Below are 25,505 nucleotides of genomic sequence, written 5' to 3' on the forward strand. Positions count from 1 at the left end.
AGACGCCGCAATGGCGCTGCCGACCAGCCGCAAGCGGCGCACGCCAGTGCCGCCCAGGGAGCTGCCTTCACTCCGCTCACAGGTGCTCCTCTCTGTCTCTTTCACTACATCCCACAGTACGCTGCTCGACATGAAACTCCAAACTCGATAATCAATAATGTAACAGGTTCTTACCTGGAAAACGCCCGAGGACAGTATTAACAACGACGTCTTTAGCAGTGGCGCGACTAAGCAGTGGTGTCATTGATAAAAGTTACGTTGGTGCATTGGAAGAGTTGGTATGACGAAAGAATATCGAGTCGACTGTTGGTTTGTGTACACGGTCGTTTTCATAATTACACATCAGAGGATGAAGCAGCCCTCAATCGCTAGGAAAGTGTGGTCTGCCAGGACTGTAGACCGATCTATAATAAAACTCTCAGCGAACTGTAAAAAAATTCAAGGACCGTTAACGATGTGTGAGATCGGTGGAGTGTCGTGATAGAATACAACCACATATCAATGCTCATAGCAATTGCAGACAGATCCGGCAAATCAAACATACAAACTCAGGTATCCATGGAAGGGCTCGACAGCGTGACCCTATATACTCAGAACTTACAATCTATAACATGAGGCATCTTTTCTAGATCCCTACTAATGAGACTGACAGTAATAACTCACCGTAAGCGCACCCAGTTGTAAAAAAGCACTCCGTCTTCAGGCCACGAGTGGTCTACCGGGACCATCCGACCGCCGTGTCATCCTCAGTGGAGGATGCGGATAGGAGGGGCGTGGGGTCAGCACACCGCTCTCCCGGCCGTTATGATGTTATTCTTGACCAAAGCCGCTACTATTCGGTCGAGTAGCTCCTCAGTTGGCATCACGAGGCTGAGTGCACCCCGAAAAATGGCAATAGTGCATGGTGGCCTGGGTGGTCACCCATCCAAGTGCCGACCACGCCCGACAGCGCTTAACGTCGGTGATCTCACGGGAACCGGTGTATCCACTGCGGCAAGGCCGTTGCCATCCACTTGTAAGATGCATGAATTATTAGGTCTGATAGTGTGACTGTCACATCACCATCTTCAAGTGCCTAACCCACATTAATGATGCTCTGATCAGCAACCATTGTATCTAGAGCGGCTGAACCTCCTTAATATTCCCTCTAATGGACCGATGCGGACATTTCAGCGGCACACACCGTCTGATAATTTCTCATTAAGGCCAACAAGTGCCTGATATCCGCAGGTAAACCTTAAGAGTTTTCTGAGGATGTGGGCACCACAATGTACCTGAGAGAATGGCTGCCATCGATGGTATTGCTCTCACCAATCGTAGCTATTGTGGTTTTCGATGGTGATTCATACCAACCTCTAGCATCACGTGTAATCTTGTACCACCACAAACATACAAAATATGTCGAAGAACATTTATACCCAGGCTAAAATTGGATTGTGAGTAGAGTCAATAACGTTCGATTCGGTTAAAGATCTCGCTCCCGCCAAATCTCACTTGTTTCCTGACTTCAGCTACGACCTCATTGACTTTAATTGACTGTTATATTCCTGTCCATTCTTTGAAGCGTCGTATCAGACGACTGGCAACGCCGGCAGTCTCAGGCACAATTACCGACTGCGGTTACTTCCAACAGATCAGATGGGAATTCTAGGTTGCAGCACAAACCGACCTTTTTGAAAAAAATCTTGAGACTATGTTTCATCTCGACAATACCCTATTCCTCCCGTGAATGTGTAAGTTTTCTTCTTTTCATAGCATCTATTGTCTATTTCTTGACTTATCCGTTGACATAAAACATCACTTGCTAAAACCATTCAGGATATAGCAACTCGGAATCAACGTGAAAGTGCCGCATAGAATTCGGTATCACTGAATTGAGGATTCCGTTAGCGAGAGTGTGCAGCCTGTAACTCACAATTACAGTTAACGTCCCTCTAATTTGATTCTTCTAGATAAAGAAACTCTTACAGGAGCTTGAGTTCTGTCACAATTAATCGTGTTGTGGGCAATGACGTGAATATTTTATTCTGAAGCTTTATTCATTTATTTCTTGCACCATTAGTAGTGTATGCAAATACTTTATTTTTTCGCGCGTTACTCCATCACAGTGTTGTTGTGAAGCAGTGTACAGTGGGATCTCTGTAACTTTCTTGCATGTTATCCATGTAACACAATATATCAACGAACATCGCCATTGCATTTTCCTGGGAGATAACTGTGAGAAAGACTAACTAATGTCACGCTTTATTACTTTTAAGTAAACTTGTTGAGTCATTTAAACATTGCACCGCTTTAATGACAACAAACGACAGGAAATAACTAAAATCTCTATTTCCTTGTAGTATCGTTAGCTCTGGGCTCCCCAATGCAGAGCTACCAGGATTCAGAAGTCTTCTTCGATTTTTGACGACTTGTGCTCAGCAGACAAAGCGATGGTGCAATAATAGCCACAGTGGTATTATTGTTGAATTTTTATCGTCCTCGTAATATTATGTAGCAGTATTCCGAAGTTTCATTTTAGACGAAATATTATGGTATTATGGTATTCATGAGCTATAGATCCATATTACCTCCAATAAAACATGAAACCAAGTTTCCATTTCTTAGGCCAGGCTACCAGTAACGCACAGGCAGGTTATTCCTTACTTATCCCACTCTTCCCTCTCGCTAAGACAGAACGTCTGTGGAGCGGAACTGGTTCCCTCCTCTCTTTGTTAACCTCTGTGGCAGAGCTAGTACGAGGGCGTGCTGAAAAGTAATGTCTCCAAATTTTTTATGTGAAAATTTTTAAAGTGTATGAAATAAGGCATAGGAGGGGGAGTATTCACTGCAGTTGACAAAAATGTTGCCTCTACAAAGGTCGAAGTTGAGTGTGATAGTGATGTTATCTGGTATCTTATAATAGGTGTAGATGAATCTAAGTAAATTTTTGAATGTTTTTACCGACCACCCGATTCTGCTGTGGCAGTTATAGCGTCATTCAAAGAAACTGTACGGTCAATATCGCGTAAATATCCAGATCATGCAATACCAGTTGGAGGTGACTTTAACCTACCGAGTATAGATTGAGATGTCTGTGGATTCATTGTTGTTTTTACAGACAGACAATCATGTGAAATACTCTCGATCAAGTTTTCTGAAAACTGTCTTGAGCAGCTAGCTCGGCAGCTCCTACGCAATGGAAATATCTTAGACCTCGTAGCTACAAGCAGACCGAATCTTAACGACAATGTCAGTACAAAAACGGGGATTAGCGAGCATGACGTTATTATAGCAACTGTGATTACGAAAATTAATAAATTAGTCAAGAAGGCTAGGAGAGTGGTTCTACTAGATAAAGCAAATAAGCAGTTATTAGCATGTCACTTAGGCAGCGAAATGGGATCGCTTTGTTATGGGCAAAGTTAAAGCAGATTGTAAATCGTGGTCTGGAGAGTTATGTGCCTAGTACGTGGATAAAGAATGGAAAAGACACACCATCGTTTGATAACTAAATTCGGAAGGTGTTAGGACGCAGGGGCTGTTGCACTGTCTGCTGAAAAGAGATAGCACAAATGACGACAAGCAAAGATTAGTAGAGATTGGAGCGTCTGTGAAAAGATCTGTGAGCGAAGCGTACTGCTACCACCGTCACACCTCAGCAAAAGATCTGGCAGAGAACCCGTGAAAATTACGGTCTTACGTAAAATCGCAAAGCGGATCTAAGGCTTCCATTCAGTCCCTTGTTGACGAGTCTGGTGTGGCAGCTGAAGATACCAAATGAAATGCCAAAGTTTTAATTTTCACATTCAAGAAATCGTTCACGGAGAAGAGTCGTGCAAATATACCGACATTTGACCATCGGATAGATTCCCGTATGGACGACATACACTACTGGCCATTAAAATTGTTACACCAAGAAGAAATGCAGATGATAAACGGGTATTCATTGGACAAATGCCCTCTAGTCTAGACGGTGCCCTCTAGTGCCAGGGCAGAGGGTTGCAAACATGTAGACATGTAGAATAAAGATGTAGAATGCTAACAACGTTTGTTTTATTTGAAAAAGCTGTAAGAATTTTCACATTAAGAAATCCGAAGCATTACTTTTCAGTACGCCCTTCTATGACCTGGTTTCTGCATTCCTCTCTGGTAGGGCTAATTAAATACCTTGAATCATGTTAGAGTTTCCGGGTCCGAATATTTAAAACCATGGTGTTATCTTGCTTACTCCACTCCCCTCTTTATGCCATGGCAGAATGTCTGCGGAGCGGGGGTAGTTCCCTCCCTCTCCCTGTCGTCCTCCATGGCAGATTTAATGTAGCCTGCTCCCTGTTACCATACAATGACAAAGATACATCTTGAATCAAATTAGAGTTTCTGGATCTGAACACTTATATTCATTATGTGACCTCATATCAATAAAAATAGGTGCTAATACATTATATTCCTGCTACTAATTTTGGTTATCCCTGTAGTGAGAATCATAACTATCGATGATGGCTAAATTGTCGAGCGGTAGTTACATGGGAAGGGTAAGAAACTGGAAGTGATTTTTGTGAAATGTTTGCCTGTAGTAATTTAGGGAAATCATGAAACTCCGAAACAAACATGTTACAACACCCTCATTGGCATTGTAGCGAGAAGGAAGCACTTCTCTGGGCGGTATCAATAACCTGGTGTCTTGCTGTTTCGGTAAGTCCCCCGCAGCACAGTAGTAGCGCTCAGTCGCCAGGTTCCATATAGGTGGTGATTCTGCTGAAGTGGAGTGTTTAGGGATGCCAGTTGTTAATTGTCAACAACGTTTGTACTATACTTATTTTAATTTAGAAATTGCTTTGTCACACACGTCACAGAGTCAGAATTTGCCATACGGCGGCTCGGGGCTACGCCGTTGTATTCGGCCCTTTACCACATTAACACAGTTTTCTGACTTTACATAATGATAGACACTGTCCACGACACGTGGCGTTCTGATAACTAATAACTTCACTTTATATCTTAACAGCTGAGATATGCACTCGTTACCGTTCTTTTAGAGCTGCCCAGGTTACTCGACCGTGCGTGTTGAGTGGCTCCTTGCGACTAACTCGCCCTGTCTTACCGAAGGACAAGAGAGACCCCCCTCCCTTTCTCCCTTAGATAATAAGGACACTTCCAGCCAATGGGCGTTCAGATCGCTGTTGCTAGGGCGGACCTGACGTCGCGTTTGCGGACATTGTGACGGAAGTTTGTCTCGGAACACTGTCTCAGATTGTAAGATTCTACTCCCGAATAGTCGGATCTTGTCCCTACTAAGGTTGCACAAAATTGCCTTCTATGATTTCATCTCTAATGCTTCTTGCTGACGCCGCGCGGGATTAGCCGAGCGGTCTAGGGCGCTGCAGTCATGAACTGTGCGGCTGGTCCCGGTGGAGGTTCGAGTCCTCCCTCGGGCATGGATGTGTGTGTTTGTCCTTAGGATAATTTAGGTTAAGTAGTGTGTAAGCTTAGGGACTGATGACCTTAGCACTTAAGTCTCATAAGATTTCACACACATTTTGCTCCTTGCTGACGCTTAATTGTTAAATGTACATGTAGCCTGGCTGCTACTGAGCAGTCCCGAGTGCATAAATATGCCTAATACTTGGCTTAAACACGTGAAGGGAATGCACATATGCATTACAATGTCTCGACAAGGATTTGAACTCGAACCCTCGAAAGTACGAATGAGTCGGTTAATCTACCACTTTAATTGCGGTATTTAAAGATCAAGCCTTAGCTGTATTGGAAGAAGGTGGAAAAGGAGAACTGGCCATGGAATTGTTGAGGGAGCTATTTAGGAATTCGCCTGAAACGTTGCAGGAAAATGGAGGAAAGCCTGAGTCTATGAGACTGACGAGGCTATTTCCAAATATGAGCCAATCCCGATCACAAGAATAGTGTCTTAAACACTATGCCTCTACGTCTGGTAATTTCGTTGTCTGTACAAAGAACCGCTGCAAATACGCTCTATCTTCGTCTGATCATTCCAAAAACATTTAATTTCACCACTCCAGATTCAAATTACATTTCGCGGTCCTGTGAACAGTGGCAAGGACATGTTAGGCGTTGTTCGCACCAGTGTAAATGGCTGCAGGTTCAGTTTGATGCAGTCAGTGATCTGTCGGCACTTGCACGACCTTGAAAACCCGGTCTCCTCTCACTGCTTGTTGTTCGCTTACTTCCGTACCAGAACTTTAATAGTACTCCCTTTTGCGGCGTTTAATATTTTTATGCTGCTCAGTCATCCGTGTTACACAGTGTATCGTTAAGAAAACTAAATAGAAGATACCAGTATACGAAGGGACTTAACTCGATAGCCGCGTGCGTTAGCATGCTGCTTGCCGGATTTGGGGAGTCGCGTTGGTCCCGGATGGAATTCGCCCAGTGGATTAACGACGAGTACCGGTGTGTCGGCCAGTCAGGACGTATTTTTAGGCGGTTTCCCACATCTGACAAGGTAAGTACCCGAATGGTACCCACGTCTCGCCTGACGTACACGATTCACAAACATTTCGAAAACGTTCTCACAGTTTCACATCGATAACACTATATGCCAAAAGACTTGGTTCCGTTCAGATGAGGAACAGAGGGAAGGGGGAGGGGGCGGCCACAGTCGACCGCAAACATTTGCTAAGTCCAGCTTAGCATGACGACCCCGTGAAGATTCCGGATAAGGCCAGGAAAAAGAAGAAACAGAACGACGAACCAGTATATGAGGGGACTTCAAACAGCAAGATACACGTTACTAAGACAGTCCGAGTAACTTTCACTGTGTGCTACACTACACTTCAAAGTAACACATGTACATGACACTATTTTTCGACATAGTCTCCAAGTCTCTATAAAAAATGTTCAGTACCTTCTACCAAACGTTCAGTTCCTTGACGGTAGAAAGCCGCTGCTTTGTCACAGAGCCATTTCAGAATCGCTGCGTGAGCGTCCTCATCATTAGAAAATATCACCTCTCTCCCCCATCCTCCTAAAGTTCGCTGAAAAGGGTTGAAATAGCATGGTACGAGATTTGGAATTCCCGATCAGCAACACCCACGTCTGTGTGGCCTTAGTCAAATTTTTGACACCATTTCGCTACGGCGATACTCTATATTACAGTTGGTTCATACGTCGCCAGAAATTCACGGTAAATCTGTGTGCAATTTCGACGTTTTGCCCACAAGAATCGTACTGTCCCACGAACTCAACATTACAGTACGTTTCCAGTTGCCGCTCCATTTCAGACGCGCACACTGATACACCTGTTACACGCACCACAGCAAAACTATGGCTGACGTGCTACTCACTTTCTGAATCCCGTACGTACACAAAAATTTTACAAAATTCTGTTCGCATTCCTTATGTTAGCTTCAAAAATTTGCAGTTTTCCATTATGTTTATACCGAATTGGCATATTGAGAGTGCAATGGTAGTCTTCAGTAGACAGTAATAAAGAATCTGGTACCACACGCCATGGAATTTGAATCCCCGCCAGACGTCATGGACGTCGAAGACCCCTAGAGGTCTCTGCACCATCGTGCCGTAAGCTGTGGCGGCGCGCGCATCCTGGCCCACATTTAGTGTGACGGCGCCACAGTGGGACACGTGGTTTCAGCGGCCAATAGCGGCGCCCCCGATAGAGTACTTAAGCGCCTGCCTCTCGCTCACCCCCTCCCCCCGAGTCCTTTTGTATTCCCCTCCTCTGCCTTCCCCACTCCCTGTCGCGTCTGCCCAGTACCCCCCACCCCTCTTATGGGTCCTCATCCTCCATCGGCTCCTTTCCTGCCTCCCCCCCTTCGCATTTCCTCTCCTTCCCCTCTCTTTTATCTTCCCCTCATCTGTCTAGTTGCCCCCCACGTGCTCTCGGCTTTGGTATGTCATATTTTAGTGCAGTGTTCCAGTGCATGTTCAGTGTTGTTTCATCTTTTCTCGTGTTGCGAACAGAAACCATGCTGTCTCTGGGTGTGACTTTTATGTCCTTTGCGAACAGAAACCAGACTGTCGCCGTGTTTTATTTTTAATTGTCTGTCTATCATTTTACCTGTCTGCTTCGTATGTATTTTTATTAACATCATCATCCCTTTGTTCTGTTTTTAAGTTCCACAATTTTTTTTTCGCCATGTTACCCTTTAAGTCTTCGCTTTTAACTCCTGTTTTTTATTATGTATTATCTTCTCTTTGAAACAAAGTCTGTAGGCTGAAGAGCGGCATGCTAAGCTGCTGCCAGGGAATCGAAATTCAACCCAAGCATGCCCTCAAACAGCCCGCCTTCTTCCTTCAGAAGAGGAGGGAATGAAAAGTGCCAAAAAAAAAAAAAAAAAAAAAAAAAAAACCAGCCAGCCAGTCTAACATTGCGTACGGCTGTGGACTCATCGCCTCGCCTTAGACAGCTCATTTTCTTTTTTCTTCTGTGTACGAGTGGACGTGGTTGTTAGGTTTGCTTGTGACTCCGTTGTTTCGATCTTGTTGTTATTCGTTCTGTCCTGCGTTGGTCGTGTCCGTCCTCTTCCGTTGTGGTGTTATTTACGGGCCGCTCCGCAGGTCCCACCGCGCTTTCCGTCATTTCAACCCCGCAATTGTTCCGGTCGCCGTTACAAAGAACTTTTCCATAATACATTTCCAGGTTCACAGTTTCAAATTACGAGGAACAGTCAAATTAAAATCTAACACCCGCCAAAAACGAACCATGGAACTGTCCCATTCAAAAGTAATCGTAACACTTGTTAATACATTTATCCCACTGAGAGACGAGTCGATCAAATCCTGTTTCGAAGAACGGCCGGTGACAGATTCACAATTGGGCCAACTCTTTCACTTCGTCGCCCTACTGTAACCGACGTCCACGTATGTCTTTCTTCAAGTCGACAAACATGTGAAAATCACATGTTGAAAGATCCGGCCTCTATGAAGGACACTGAAGTGTTTCCCAACCAAATCGCTGAAACGCAGCCTTCGTCCGATTGGCAATGTGGGAATGGGTGTTATCGAGCAACACGATGATTCCGTCCGACAGCATTCCGACAGCCCGATGGCAAATGGCAAAGCCAACAGTGGAGACATCCCACATCTCCTCTGCCAAAGACATCCAGTGCTCTTCACCCAAGTTCCAGTACGGTGCTGAGGACCTTGCTCTTCGACTGCAGGGCCCCTGTGCTCATATAGTTCCTCGAGCGTGGAACCTCAATCAGTGCTCAGTCCCATGAAAACATTTTGCAGAAAATGCGACGCACCATAAGGTCATAACTCCCAGGAATGCTGTCGGATGGAACCATCCTGTTGCACGATAACGCTCGCCCTCACACTACCAATCGGACGAAAACTACGCTTCAGCAATTTGTTTGGGAAATACTGTATAGAGCCCGGATCTTTCACCGCGTGATTTCCACATCTCTGGCGACCTGATGGAAGACATGCGTGGTCGTTGATTTCAGTCGGTCAACGAGGTGGAAGAGTGAGTGCTGTTGTGGATCCCGTCAGCGGCCGACTGCGGTCTGTGAAACAGGAATTGACTGTCTCGTCTTCCATTGGGATAAATGTCTTAATGCCTGTGGTGATTACTTTCGTGGAGGGTTTTGGGGTTTCATTTGAATGCCCCTTATAGTGACATTGAGCTGTTATGGACTGACAGTCACTTCTGTAATTTTATAAAAAAATTAATGGAAAAGGTCAGTAGAGATATCATGTAGTTTTATAACGATGTCGTGCTGTCCTTTCCGAAACAAGTTTTGAATCGAACTTCTGTTCATCAAACAAAACGGAGAAGCATGGGAAGCAAATCATGGGAGGAATCTGGAAGCAAGGCGAACGACAAGTTTGGAGATCTGGAAGAGAAGAGATTACTCGTGCATTAAAGTGTAGACTATAATTAAGGTAATTGCAGAAGGAGGCCAGGTGGTTCAGTAGGAGCCACTGTTGCGTCTTTAGATACACGACTATTTCATGAATGTTGCGGTGCGTTATCTGATGACTATGATGATTCACGGGAAGGAAGCAGCTCCAATCTTGAAATAAAGGTGGGGCATCTTGACTGGATGAGATGCCGGCCGAGATATCAAAGCCAGTTTCATCTATATAGTAACGTGGTCTATTGGCTTACGTTGCTGCCTTGTATCACGGGGTTCTGGGTTGGATTCCCGGCCGGGTTGTGGATTTTCTCTGCAGAGGGACTGGGTGTTTGTGTTGTCTTCATCATTTCATGATCTTCATCATCATTAGTAACAGTGACTAGATGGAATTGTGTAAAAATTGGGACTTTGTAAGGGCGCTGATAACCTCGCAGTTGAGCGCCCCACAAGCCAAACTTCATCATCATCCATATAGTGACCTGATCGGAATAATGGAAATTGTTATAGATATTGTCAAGAACCCGGTAATAATTTTAAATTCTCCATTGTCCTAGATTGATACGGTACAAGCTCTTCCTCGTGACGTTTGTAGTACAAAGGGGCCCGAGAAAAGCTGTATATAACCCGGTGAAAGTCATTTTTTCAAAGTCTAGACTATTCACAATGCAGAAATCTGAATACTAGCGGATCCACAGTGCAACAGTGAAGCCGTAAGTTGCTGATAAAAACAGTAGTTCGGCAGTGCGCTCTTTAGCGTAGTTGTTCCAGGTCTCAGTAATAGGTGGCGATGTTCCCCTGTAACGTATTTTACAGCAAAGTGAAAGAATGGTGGTGAGTGTTTGCAGCTTGCCAGGATTCAAAAAAGTGTTTGACTGGATCTAGCGTTTTACAGACCGAGCTCTCCCAGATCACAGGAAGTGGCGGTGGTTTGGAAGGGCTGCTTGAATTCTTTTGACTTCCAAATCTACCAGAATGCTGCAGCTAGGATTTGCTGGACCGCCTCCGTGATGAGTTGCAGTCGCGTGAAAACATAATTATTTGCTATAAATACTTTTTCAAGGCATTCAAGATGCCTCATGCTTTGTTCACGGAGTGTGGCTTTAATATACTGAAACTTCACGAGTCAGGTAGTTGTTCTCAGGATCTGTGGCGTTCGCTTCCGATTCTCAGTGTGTGCCAGCCAGTAGCGGCTGATCGACAGACAGAATTATTTCGTATGTGGTTGTAGAATAAGTGAACTTGGGGAGGGGGGATCGACGGAACAGCAACTCATAAGTATGGGAATCAGTGCCAAGGAGAGAATCATCACCGGTATATCTAGCAGCTTGTATGTATAGCGTTGCGGGTTCAGTGAACAACACTTTATTCGTGAAATATTTTTGTTGTAACTTTGTTGTTGTCTTTCACGTAAATGACGTTAAAATGTATCAATAGACTGCATAGTCAGAGTGGTTGTTCTTATAAAGGGCAATTTGCAAACATTTCCGAACCACTTCGCCCAGGAAACAGCCACTGAGTTTATCTTCGTAGACTTTTCTCGGACTAGGTAGATCTACGCAACATGGTGTACCTTGAATAAAGTGTAAGTGTTGATGTAGTATGCTTGCGGTAATCTACAAAGCTGTCGGAGATGGTGATCACGTAAATTCAAGAATGTTTGCATTTTCTTTCACTAGTAATTTTGCAACATGTCTCTGGCCATGGACTGTGTCACTCTGGGTATACATGTGGTAAAACGTGTGTTTTCTGCAGACCATCAGATGAGAAGCAGACCGACTTCTTTCATTATGGATCGCGCTACTATCTCCCGCTAATTGCTGGACAATGTCCAAAGTGAGCTGGAGGCCCTCACCGTTAGCAAGAACAACATTCACGTAATCCGCTTAGGTTCATGCGCAAACATTTTTGTTTTTGAGTTATCAGTCTTCTGACTGGTTTGATGCGGCCCGCCACGAATTCTCCTCTCTCCGCCAACCTCTCAACCTCAGAGTAGCGCTTACACCCAACGTATTCAGTTTGTTGGATGCATTCCAATCTCTGTCTTCCCCTACAGTTTTCACCCTTTGCATCTCTCTCTAGTGGTGTGGAAGTTATCCGCTGTCGTCTTAACACACGTCCTCTCATTCTGTCCCTTCTTCTTGTCGGCATTTTCCATATATTTCTTTCATCGTTGACTCTGCAGTCTCCTCATTTATTATCTTACTAGTCCACCTAATTCTCAAAATCCTTCTGTAGCACCAAGTCTCAAAAGTTTCGATTTTACTCTTTTCTAGATTCCTTATAATCCGTGATCGACTACCATATAATGCTGTGCTACAAATATACATTCTCACAAATTTCTTCCTCAGATTAAGGCCAACACTAGTAGAAATCTTTTGGCCAAGAATGATCTCTTTCCCTGGACAGGTCTGCTTTTTATGTCGTCTTTGCTTCGTTAGCCATGAGTTGCTTTGCTTCCAAAGTAGCAGAATTCCTTAAGTTCGTCTACTCCACTGTAATCAGTTTTATTTTTAAGTTTGTCGCTAATCTCATTACTGCTACTCCTCATCAGTTTCGTCTCTTTTCGATTTACTCCCAATCCATATTCAGTACGTAATAGACCGTTCACTACATTCCAAATGTCCTGTAATTCTTCTACAGTTTCACTGAGGATGGCAATGTCGTCAGAGAGTCGTATCATTTACATCCTTTAACCCTGAATTTTAATCTCACTGTTCATCCTTTCTATTGTTTCTCTTACGCATCTTCGACGTATACATTGCACAGTAGGGGGGAAGGGTTTCAACCTTGTCTTACCTCCTTTTTGACCCTAGAACTTTGTTCTTAGTTTATCATTCTTGTTATTACCTCTTGGTTCTGGTACGTCTTGTATATCATCCGTCTTTCCCTATGGCTTACAGCCATTTTTCAAAGACTATTAAACAGCTTGCACCACTATACACTGTCGAACGCTTTTTAAAGATCGGCAAATCCTACGAACGTTCTTGATTTTTCTTAATTCTTGCTTTCATTATCAAGTGCAACATCGTAACTACCTCTCTGGTACCTTTACCTTCCAGAAAACCACACTGATGGTCATCTAACAGGTCTTCAAGTTTCTTATATATATATATATATATATATATATATATATATATATATATATATATATGGCCATTAAAATTGCTACACCACGAAGATGACGTGCTACAGACGCGAAATTTAACCGACAGGAAGAATATGCTGTGATATGCAAAAGATTAGCTTTTCAGAGCATTCACACAAGGTTGGCGCCGGTGGCGACACCTACAACGTGCTGACATGAGGAAAGTTTCCAACCGATTTCTCATACACAAACAGCAGTTGCCCGGCGTTGCCTGGTGAAACGTTGTTGTGATGCCTCGTGTAAGGATGAGAAATGCATACCATCACGTTTCCGACTTTGATAAAGGTCGGATTGTAGCCTATCGCGATTGCGGTTTATCGTATCGCGACATTGCTGCTCGCGTTGGTCGATATCCAATGACTGTTAGGAGAATATGGAATCGGTGGGTTCAGGAGGGTAACACGGAAAGCAGTCGAGATGACAGGCATCTTATCCGCATGGCTGTAACGGATCGTACAGCCACGTCTCGATCCCTGAGTCAACAGATGGGGACGTTTGCAAGACAACAACTATCTGCACGAACAGTTCGACGACGTTTGCAGCAACATGGACTATTAGCTCGGAGACCATGGCTGCGGTTATCCTTGACGCTGCATCACAGACAGGAGCGCCTACGATGGTGTACTCAACGAAGAACCTGGATGCACGAACGGCAAAACGTCATTTTTTCGGATGAATCCAGGTTCTGTTTACAGCATCATGGTGGTCACATCCGTGTTTGGCGACATTGTGGTGAACGCACATTGGAAGCGTGTATTCGTCATCGCCATACTGGCGTATCACCCGGTGTGATGGTATGGGGTGCCATTGGTCGGTCACCTCTTGTTCGCATTGACGGCACTTTGAACAGTGGACGTTACATTTCAGATGTGTTACGACCCGTGGCTCTACCCTTCATTCGATCCCTGCGAAACCCTACATTTCAGCAGGATAATGCACGACCGCATGTTGCAGGTCCTGTACAGACCTTTCTGGTTACAGAAAATGTTCGAATGGCCAGCACATTCTCCAGATCTCTCACCAACTGAAAACGTCTGGTCAATGGTGGCCAAGCAACTGACTCGTCACAATGCGCCAGCCACTATTCTTGATGAACTGTGGTATCGTGTTGAAGCTGCATGGGCAGCAGTATCTGTACACGCCATCCAAGCTCTGTTTGACTCAATGCCCAAGAGTACCAAGGCCGTTATTACGGCCTGAGGTGGTTGTTCCGGGTACGGATTTCTCAGGATCTATGCACCCAAACTGCGTGAAAATGTAATCACATGTCAGTTCTAGTATAATATATTTGTCCAATGAATACCCGTTTATCATCTGCATTTCTTCTTGGTGTAGCAGTTTTAATGGCCAGTAGATATATACTTTTTTTTTTTTTTTTTTTTTGTCAGTAACTTCGACAGCTGGGCTGTTAAGCCGACTGTACGACTGTTACCGCATTTAACTGCCCTTGTTATCTTCTGGATTGCGTGGATGTTATTCTTCCGAAAGTCTGATGGTAAGTCTCCAGCCACATAGACTCTTCTAATCAACTTGAATAGTCGTTTGGTTGCCATTTTCCCTTATGATTTTAGAAATTGTAAAGGAATATTATCTATATCTGCTGCCTTATTTTGTCGTAAGTCTTCCAAAGCTCTGCTAAATTCTTGCTCAAATACTGGAACCCTTATTTATTCCACACTGACTTCCATTTTTTCTTGTATCACGTTGTGGGATAAGTCCTCCCCCACGTACTGGCCTTGAATGTATTGCAGTCTTAATGTTGAGACAATTTCTTTTCATTTCACCAAAGACTCTTTTGACTTTTCTATAAGCTGAATCAGTCCCTCACATATCTTTTTCTATTTCTTCACATTTTTCCTGCACGCCTGTCACCTTAGCTTCCGTGCACATCCTGTTTATTTGATTCCTAAGTGACTTACGTTGTTGTATTTCCGTCTTTCCCTGAGCATTTCTGTACATGACCTCTTTCGTCAATCAGTTGAACTATTTCTTCTGTTACCCAAGGTTTCTTCGCAGGTAGTTTCTTTGTACCTACATTTTTATGTCTAACTGCAGTGATTGCTATTTTTAGAAAAGTCCATTCCTCTTCCGTTGATTGCCTACTGTAGTATTTATTATTGTAGTATCCACAGTCATAGAGACCTTAACACTCATCTCATTATTCCTCAGTACTTCAGTATCCCACATCTTTCCACTGTGACTCCTTAGGACCGCTCTCTTACACTTCAGTCTACTCTTCAACATTAGTAACTTGTTATCTGATTCTGTATCTGCTCCCGGGTTCACCTTACAATCCAATATCTCGTTTCGGAATATCTGGCTGCCAATGGTATATTCCAGCTGGAGTTTTCCCGTGCCTCCAGACGTTTCCAAAATATATATGCTCATGCGATTTTTAACAGTGTTTTCACTATTAGTACATGAAATTTATTGTAGAACGTAATTAGTATTCCTGCTCTCTCATTCTTACTACCAAGCTCATTTTCTCCCGTAACTCTTTCTTTAATTATTTCCGCGAGTACTGCATTCCAATCCTCTATGATTATCAGTTTATCCATTTCCCTTACATGCTGAAACAGCTGTTGAATATCCTCATACACCTTCTCCATCTCTTCATCTTCTACATGAGACGTCGACATTAATATCTGAATTATTGTTGTCAGTGTTGGTTTGCTATCGATTCTGATGAGAACAACCCTATCACTGAACTATTCACAGTACCTCACTCAGTGCTCTCTCTTCCTATCCATGACGAATCCTATTATCGTTATAAAATTTTCAGCTGCTGTTAATATTATTCTGTATTCGTCTGACCAGAAATCCCTATCTTCCTTCTGTTACACTTCACTGACTCCGTTAAATCTAGAACGAGCCTTCCTATTTCCCTTTTCATAAGTTCTAGCTTCCCAACCATGTTCAAATATTTGACATTCGACGCTCGAACTCGTCAAGTTTCACCCTTTCGTTGGTTATTCAATCTTTTTCTCAATACTTCTTCCCTTGGCAGTTCTTTCCCCCCTCCCCCCTCACCACCACCACCACGGAGGTCGGAACAGGGTACCAATCTGCCATCTTTTGCCAGTGGAAAGAAGATCATCATGACGCTTTTTCAATTACAGGTTGCATGTCCCGTAAAAACACAATATCTGCCTTCAGTGGAGTGAGTTCCACTGCGTTCTGCATTTTTCTAACACGGCTATTAAACCCCTGTGGTTCTTTCCCATCCCCTGAGACCTTGCTCGGGACATATTTGTCTATAGAATATTGAGAGATACTTATGAATTTTTTCATTTATGCCTCACATCTTCGTCTTCTGTACTGGATATTTGGTGCTGAATGCCAAGTTACTCTGCAGTTTGTATCCTGTTACTCTTCTTAAGCAAAAATACGTTCCTACGTTTCTTAACGTATCTTATAAAAGCTGTAGTCATAGATGCTATCGAAGTCTTCTGATAACTAATACCTTCCTCTACGTCATTTCACTTCAGCGCATCTGATTCAACTGAAACCAATTTGTGATGATGATTCTGTTACGTTTCTGTTTTATTCGTCTTGTATGACCATGTATTTTTTCATCTATGTCACTAAGTGGCTATCTCAGAACGTGGGAACACTTGCAGGTTGCCTATGTAGCGACTTCCAGGGGCAACAGAAATTTGATTTTCAGTATGTCGCGTAATTACTGACAGAATTTAAAAAGAGCAAATGCTGTCATAATCTACTCTTTAAGATGTATATTCTTATGTTAAAAGTTTAACAAATAAGACAAGTACTACAGTCACAAACCGTGCGTCTGTCATGAGGCAGCGTAACTGACGACCCACAAATACCCTGACTTTATTCATGTAATATTTGAGAATGAGAACACTTTGCGACTTTCAAAAAACCTTATACATAATTTCAAACCTATGAGACTTTTTATTACTGAAACCATTTTCCCTGTTCATGCAGTAAAACTTCACCATCAGACATGAAGCTTTAATTTATTACTTATTTACTATAGACTTTATTTGCAACACAGTTTCCAGACAGTATCCACATGCATCACTGAATGCACATGCAAAACAATATAACATTACAACACATATTTCAGGACATATGGCACCATAAATTTTGAGATGCATGAAGAACTCGTTTTTGATTAGAATGGAGCGCAAATTCCTCTAGTGTTTCAAATGAGAACACTTAGCGGCTTCCAACAAACTTTTAGCATAATTTCAAACAATTTCTAAAATTTTTTCGCTTACATGCTTAACGTCAAAAATTTAACGCATTAACTCATTTGTAAAGTAACCACACGTCTGAAGCTGTTTTACACACCGGAGTTCGATTCTTTAAGGACTCGAAGGTTTACTGGTACATATCTAAAACGCTATTTATAACCACGTTTAATCATACTTCATTCGTTGTAGGCTATGCACACATCATGAGTAACAACCAATTATACTTTTCCTATATTTGATTTCAATCAAAGAGTGTCAAAATGTTTGTTTCGACTTGAAAGAGTGTTTGAAAAACTGTGTCCAGGAGGAGCAAACCGCTGCAGCATAACTAGGAACTGAACAGACAATACTTTTAAAAAGGGTACATATCGTTCAGAAAGATGCTGCTTAATCTTACGGATATACGAACTCAAAACGATAAATGAGCCGTTGGTGGGAAGACCAGAGTGGTTGTCGCGAAATTAGACATCTCAAGTTCACACCCGCTCCGTGCTGTCCAACGGCAGTATGTGCTGTGATATGCTCACCTCATAGCTTTGTATGATACAATAATTGCAGTGCCTGTGTTATCCTAAATTACGATACAAATTCCCTTTGGACACGCATGCATGTCCAAAGTGACAGGCGCTCTGGCGACTGCAGCCGTTATGAAATACATTACATTTTTTCGTAATTGCGAATATGGACCACCGTCATCTTTAGAGTGGAATGACGACAATGAAAATTTGTGACGGACCAGGCCTCGAACCCGGATTTCCCGCTTATCACGAGCGGTCGCCTTACCATTTCTTTTTTATTACCTTTTTATGAAACCTTTCTGACGCCCAAAGGAAGGGGGGAGGCCTGGCCACTTCTTGCCGATCTGCACACCAGGCGATGCTCGTCTGTGTCCAAAACATCACAGGCGACACACGACGGGATGTCTGCGAGATGAATCCCGTGAAAGCGTGACCAGCATACTTGCTTCTCATAGACAGTTAGGTACCACGCAGACTGGATGTCAGTGTCAAGATAAGGAGCGCACACCAATCGCCAAACGGCACGCCAGTCGACGTGGGGATGCTTCACCTCAACCACGTTTGGAGACCTGTACTGTCGAAAAAAGCCATAGACCGCCTTCGTCGATGGCAAGTGCGCTGGCATTATCGCAGTACGGACGTAGCTCAGGCCGAGGAAAAAGTGGCGGAAGTGAAAGAAGGGCAGCGGGACTCCCGAAAGTGGGATAGTCGCTGAGAGTGAGTGTGGTGCAAGGGCCTCCAGCAACAAACTGGTAAGTCACGTAGTGCAACAGCGCCACAACGCCATGTGAGAGGTACTGAAAAGGCCTATCGCTCTTTCAGGCACATGATACAGACCTAAATTGCTCCTGCGTCGCGGGGTGGTGAGGGTCTCGTACCTTATCTTGAACAGCAAGCAAACAAATGAACCCAATCTCGCTAACATGCGGCGGGCCTTGGATGGCGGAATAGGAAGTCTCTGTGCCACATGGGGGATACGTGACGCTTAATATACGTTTACGTATTGTGTCCATTGTAGATCAAGTGTTCGTAAAGGGTGACATAAGAACCCATCTCATAGTTGGGAAAGTGGGCGTTGTTGAGGGCAATCGTGCGCCTTAGATCACTTGCGAAATCGAGTCCCAAGCATCGGATGGTATCAGCTACACGCAAACAAGCAGCGCTGTCCGCAGGAAGCCGCGAACCTATAGCCATGGCGCCCGATTTACGGGCGTTGAGGCAGTTACCAGAAGCTTCACCGTAGGTGGTAGCCCATATCAGTGACTCGATGATCTCAGCACCGCTACGAAGAACGACAACGAGATCGTCTGCATAAGCAGTGCAGCTGAATACATAGTCACCGACAGACATCCCAGAGAGGCATTGACAGAAGCGGCACAGCAACGATTCCATGGCGAAAGCATACAACAGTGCAGAGAGTGGGCGGCCTTAACCCACTGATCGACGGATTGAGATGGGAGGAGTGAGACGGCCATTGAGATGGGAGGTCACTGTAGAGTACGCGGGACGTAGCTCCACAAAGGAGACGCATTACGACGTCGACGGTAATATCAGAGTATCCCATAATGCGGAGCATCCCTTCCAGGCAGGCGTGATCAACCCGATCGGACTCCTGGCTGAGGTCAAGAGCTGCCAAAAGTCCAGGCATACGACGAGCGTGAGCAAGAGCGATTATCTCCCGATAGTGACAGAGGGCAATGCGGATGTTACTGACACCTCCCAAAGAAGTTTGATCGGGGAAAACCACGTACCGAGCCGTCCGTTTAAGCCGCGCAGCCAACAGCCGGGTAAAGATCTTTGTGGCTCTGTTAAGTAACGTCAGGGGGCGATAATCGCGTATCCATGAGGGACTCCGAGGCTAGTGGATGGGAATGAGAAGACGGTCTTGAATTGGCAGGAAAGGTGACATAAGGTCCTGAAAAATTTCCGTCCACACTGACACCAGAAGGGGATGAAATGCCCGACTCCAGTGGGAGGCCGTCAGAGCCAGGCGACTTTTCGTAGAACCCAATTGGATACCACCATGGACTTCGTTCGCAGTGACGTTAGTAAGCAGATCCACCGTCGCATCCATGGGAACCGAGCCAAAGGAGAGTCTGGAGACCGCCGTAACGTTGGCAGGGTGGTAACGTTGTTCAGAATACAGCATAACATAATATACATGGAGGGCTGACACTATATCCCGCTGGGTATCAAAGCGCCGATAATCATCGGTCGTGAGAACATTAATCAAAGTCTTCCGACGATGGCGTCGTTCCGCTATGACATGATACATTGATGGTCGCTTCTGCACTAAACCATCATGTGTACGCGCTCTGACCATAGGTCCTTCAATGTTGCGGCGAGAGAGGGATGGGAGCTATACCTTGGCATGATTCACCATCGCCCGGTGCGCTGGCGAATGCGGAATCCCAGAGAATGGTGAAATAAAATTCATTATTTCGTCGCCGGCAGGCAGCAACCTCCCTTCGATAACCAATGAAGGCACAGCGGAGGGCAGGCTTTGCACAGAGGAAGACAGGGCAGACTAATAGGCATCACTGTGTCGACGACAAGCTGTCCACGTTGTCTCGATGAACTGCCAGTGGTTGGGTGAAGTACGGTGGATCGTGTTCAGTTCCATGGTCCACGGCCACGCCGCACCTTTTGGCAGCAGAGACTGATGGCGCAGATTTACACTACTGCCCATTAAAATTACTACACCACGAAGATGACGCGCTACAGGCGCGAAATTTAACCGACAGGAAGAAGATGCTGTGATATGCAAATGATTAGCTTTTCAGAGCATTCACACTAGGTTGGCGCCGGTGGCGACACCTACAACGTGCTGACATGAGGAAAGTTTCCAACCGATTTCTCATACACAAACAGCAGTTGCCCGGCGTTGCCTGGTGAAACGTTGTTGTGATGGCTCGTGTAAGGAGGAGAAATGAGTACCATCACGTTTCCGACTTTGATAAAGGTCGGATTGTAGCCTATTGCGATTGCGGTTTATCGTATCGCGACATTGCTGCTCGTGTTGGTCGAGATCCAAAGACTGTTAGGAGAATATGGAATCGGTGGGTTCAGGAGGGTAACACGGAAAGCAGTCGAGATGACAGGCATCTTATCCGCATGGCTGTAACGGATCGTACAGCCACGTCTCGATCCCTGAGTCAACAGATGGGGACGTTTGCAAGACAACAACTATCTGCACGAACAGTTCGACGACGTTTGCAGCAGCATGGACTATTAGCTCGGAGACCATGGCTGCGGTTACCCTTGACGCTGCATCACAGACAGGAGCGCCTACGATGGTGTACTCAACGAAGAACCTGGATGCACGAATGGCAAAACGTCATTTTTTCGGATGAATCAAAGTGCTGTTTACAGCATCATGATAATCGCACCCGTGTTTGGCGACATCGCGGTGAACGCACATTGGAAGCGTGTATTCGTCATCGCCATACTGGCGTATCACCCGGCGTGATGGTATGGGGTGCCATTGGTTACACGTCTCGGTCACCTCTTGTTCGTATTGATGGCACTTTGAATAGTGGACGTTACATTTCAGATGTGTTACGACCCGTGGCTCTACCCTTCATTCGATCCCTGCGAAACCCTACATTTCAGCGGGATAATGCACGACCGCTTGTTGCAGTTCCTGTTAGGGTCTTTCTGGATACAGAAAATGTTCGACTGCTGCCCTGGTCAGCACATTCTCCAGATCTCTCACCAATTGAAAACGTCTGGTCAATGGTAGCCCAGCAACTGGCTCGTCACAATACGCCAGTCACTACTCTTGATGAACTGTGGTATCGCGTTGTAGCTGCATGGGCAGCTGTACCTGTACACGCCATCCAAGCTCTGTTTGACTCAATGCCCAGGCGTATCAAGGCCGTTATTACGGCCAGAGGTGGTTGTTCTGGGTACTGATTTTTCAGAATGTATGCACCCAAATTGCGTGAAAATGTAATCACATGTCAGTTCTAGTATAATATATTTTCCAATGAATACCCGTTTATCATTTGCATTTCTTCTTGGTGTAACAATTTTAATGGCCAGTAGTGTATGCGTCATGGTCTGAGAAAGCTATGGGCCAGACTTCAGCAGCCTGCATCCCACTAACAATATCGCGGGAGATGTAAACACGATAGAGGCGGTTGGAAGGATGGCTAGTGAAATGTGCAATCCCCGGACAATCTCCTGGGTTCGATTCCCGGGGGGGTCAGGGATTTTCTCTGCCTTGTGATGAGTGGGTGTTGTGTAATGTCCTTAGGTTAGTTAGGTTTAAGTAGTTCTAAGTTCTAGGGGACTGATGACCATAGATGTTAAGTCCCATAGTGCTCAGAGCCATTTGAACCCGGGCAATCGCCATGAACATACTCCCAAGGATCAGCATGGCTGAGGTGCTGGAAGTGACGTGGTAGTTGGTCTTTGGATGCCTGGGTGCAGTTGAAATCGCCTCCCGTGATCAATGCATCCTGACGACCCAGGAAACGAGACGTGGCTGTCTCCGAGAAGAAGGTGTAACCCTCATGGCGACGACACGAACCAGATAGCGCGTATAAACTGACGATTCTGATGCCACTAAACGTGAGAGCCATACCTCTGGCATCAAGGAGACAGACAACTGCATCAGCGAGGATACCGTCACATAAGAGGAACACCACCCCACTACCAGTAGGGGAAGCATGGTAGACATGTGCTCTAAAACTATGGCGAGCACAGAAAATTGCAGCATGCACCTCCTGAAGGAGGACATCGTCAACACCCACAGCATACAGCGTGTCATGGAGTAAAGCCAGTTTGTGGCGTACGCGAATGTTATTGGCATTGACTGTGGATATGGAGTAAGTCTAGAAAGCTGCCATCGCCAGGAAGGCGGGCGATTCAAACACGGGGAAGCACAAGGAATTTCCTGTTAGGCCCCCATGGAAGAGTACATCAGTGTGATGGGGAAAAGCCGACCCCGCCAAATGGAGTCCATCGCTCTGTAAACCTCCAGAATGTCCAGCCTCAGCATCGACGTCGTCCGCCAGGAGACAGACGTGTCACGGGGCCGGTTCAATGAAACACTGTCAGAGGTGCACCCACAGACAGCGTCAGACTCAGAAGGGAGGCAACCGCATCAGACGCAGGCGGAACAAGGCCAGTGCCCGGAGGTGGACGCTGGCTGGAGATGAAGGCGGGGAAGGAAATCGCGTCGTCACGTATCAGGGCATCAGAGGACAGCGCACCATCAGTAGCAGGGTCCTCATCCTGTGCACACATCCGATGGAGGCAGTCATCAGAGGGTTTACGGCGTTGTCTCTTCCGTTTCCTCGGCGACCGTTGCTTCCTAACATGCTGTTCCAGACACCGGTACCGACTGATTCAGAGGGCGCACAGCTGGCAACGCCGCCGCAGACGCGTAAGATAAAGGTAACATAGTGGGCGCCGCAGAAAGAGCGATGTCTCCGATCAGCGTCTAAACCAGTCTACGTTGGAGACATTCAGAACGGACATAGCTTTCCAGGCCACAACCTGAATAGGTGCGCGGCTGTCCATTGTACATGACGACAGTCCTGCAACCGGCAATAACCAAGCAGGAAGGCAGGTGTTCCCATAGTTCAATTTTTAGCTGTCGGACAACACTGAGGACACAGTGTGTTTCGAACGTCTTCCACGTTTCAGCAACGTGACTGACAACGTTGCCGTAAGGTTTAACGGCGGCCACCACGGCTTCCGACGGTACATCAGACAGGAGTTCGAAAACCAGTAAACTTCGGAGACCAAAACCAGCGTGATCGACCACGACAGTCCCTATATGTCCGTCAGAGTATCGGAACTTGAGAGCTTTAGTGTGGCGCCGCACAAAGTCGCCGCACAAATCGTCAGTCGCCAACTTTTTGTGTGCAGTAGTACTGTGGATCGAAAAATGAATTCCGAGAATATCTTGTGGCGGCATATGCGTTTCATCCCGTATAAAACGTTCTACTTCATACGCCTTCGGTCGTTCGTCATCCAAAGGAACTTTGCATCGCATTTTAGAATAATACAGGCACTGCAATATCGTATTTATCCGCCGACACCGGGCAAGCGACGTCTCACCTGTACGGGAATATATATAAATGATGTACGAGGGCAGGTTGTAGGCGCGTGGTTGACGACATACAAAAGTTTGAATCTTGTCGTGAGCCGTGCATGAATAGCTGGATGGTAAGGCGACCGCTCGCGATGAGTGGGAAATCCAAGTTGGAGTTCCGTTCCGGCACAAATTTTCACTGTCGTCATTCCATTCTACAGCTGATTGTTGGCTATATTTGCAATTACGAATACATCTAATGTATCACAGCTTTGTTGTCACACATATACTGTTACAAGTGAGTTTGCGCCAGCTGAATGTTCGGTGTTTTCCTGCGTTATCGTGTGCTCACGTGCTTGTTTCAGCCTTCCGTGGAACGTTGCATTGACGTGTGTTTGGTAGAGAGTGTAATGCAGGAGCAAAGGTCTACACCGGTCAGTGTACGTAAACGGCGACAAGGAATTCGAAAACAAACGAGATTGTCATAATTATAATAATTAAACCTACGTTCCCTGAATTCTCCTGTCACCTTGTTCCTGTTTGAGAAAGTATAGTAATGGACACATATTTTTAGTGGGATGTAGTGGAATTGCAGCAGCAACAGCGAAGTTTTGTGTAAACGGCACTTAACTGCGTGCTGAGACAATAGTCCTATAGTATACTTCGATGGGCTGCACAAAATCACAAGCAATAATACGTCTTGCCCGACTTCAACGGAAATATTCGCCTGAATGTACCTGCAGTTACTTTAGTACAGTGTGTATCGGCAATCTCGGTGATAAATGCAGTCACGAAGGGTCAGTAACAGATGCAAATAAAAAAATTTCTCGAGGTGGGTAATATTCTCCGTCGTATTAAGGCAAGCCGCCGAAACTAAAATCCTGGCGGCGGCGTACAAGTAATCGGGCGCTGTCGGGCACGGAGGCCCTCGTAAATAAAATGCATTCTGACGTGACACGATACAATAATCATATCTCACATATTACCATTTAATTTCATAGGTTTCTTAACAACGTTCTCACTGGAAGTTTCTACAAGGTCCAACACAACGGTAATTCATCAGCGACGACATTTTTCTTTACACCGGCGGAACAGTTTCACACCTCTTATGCTCTTTTATTTTTTTATCTCAGAATACTTTCAACGTTTTCACGATAAAATACGTAACTTTACTAACGTGTGAAATTATCACTAGCTGGCAGTGCTGTAGGACGGCGAGGTGACTCTGAGGTGGCTATTTTCGTGTCGGCCGCTACAACAAATGTGCCACCCTGTTCCAGACGGCGCAGTCAGGCGGGAGCTTCCACAGTGGGCCACGCGTCGCTGATCCAGAGAGAAGCAGGCGTGATTTTGAAGGCACCCCGAGTCCTAAGGCCAAGGTACGTGTTTTCGTCTTTTTAGAGATACTTGATCTTTCCTTCTGTTTTACTGGAGTCTCAAGCAAGAAAGAAGAAGACATTTTAGTGATATGTTGTTACCGCAAGATTATTCCAGGAAACTTCAGGCCGGTTATCTGGTCTGCTCAAAATCAGCAATGGCCATCTGTTAATTCTTAAAACAGGCGTAAATATCATATTGTAGGGGACTAGCCAAACTGTATGGCAGTTTCAAAGCAATTATTGTCGTTTTGTGGTGAAACCATTGACACGGTGAAATGAGAGAACTGTGGTACAACGTAGGATACCATACCATTTATTGCTAAGCTGCGTAACTGTGTATATTCTTATGAATATA

At 45.1% G+C, this 25,505-nt stretch overlaps 1 pseudogene; it reads right to left on the bottom strand.

Moving 5' to 3' along the window:
• Positions 1–889: 889 nt before the first annotated feature.
• On the bottom strand, positions 890–1,007 carry LOC124556886 (annotated as a pseudogene).
• Positions 1,008–25,505: the final 24,498 nt, after the last annotated feature.

The sequence above is a fragment of the Schistocerca americana genome, chromosome X (genome assembly GCF_021461395.2).
Source record: "Schistocerca americana isolate TAMUIC-IGC-003095 chromosome X, iqSchAmer2.1, whole genome shotgun sequence".
NCBI lineage: Eukaryota > Metazoa > Arthropoda > Insecta > Orthoptera > Acrididae > Schistocerca > Schistocerca americana.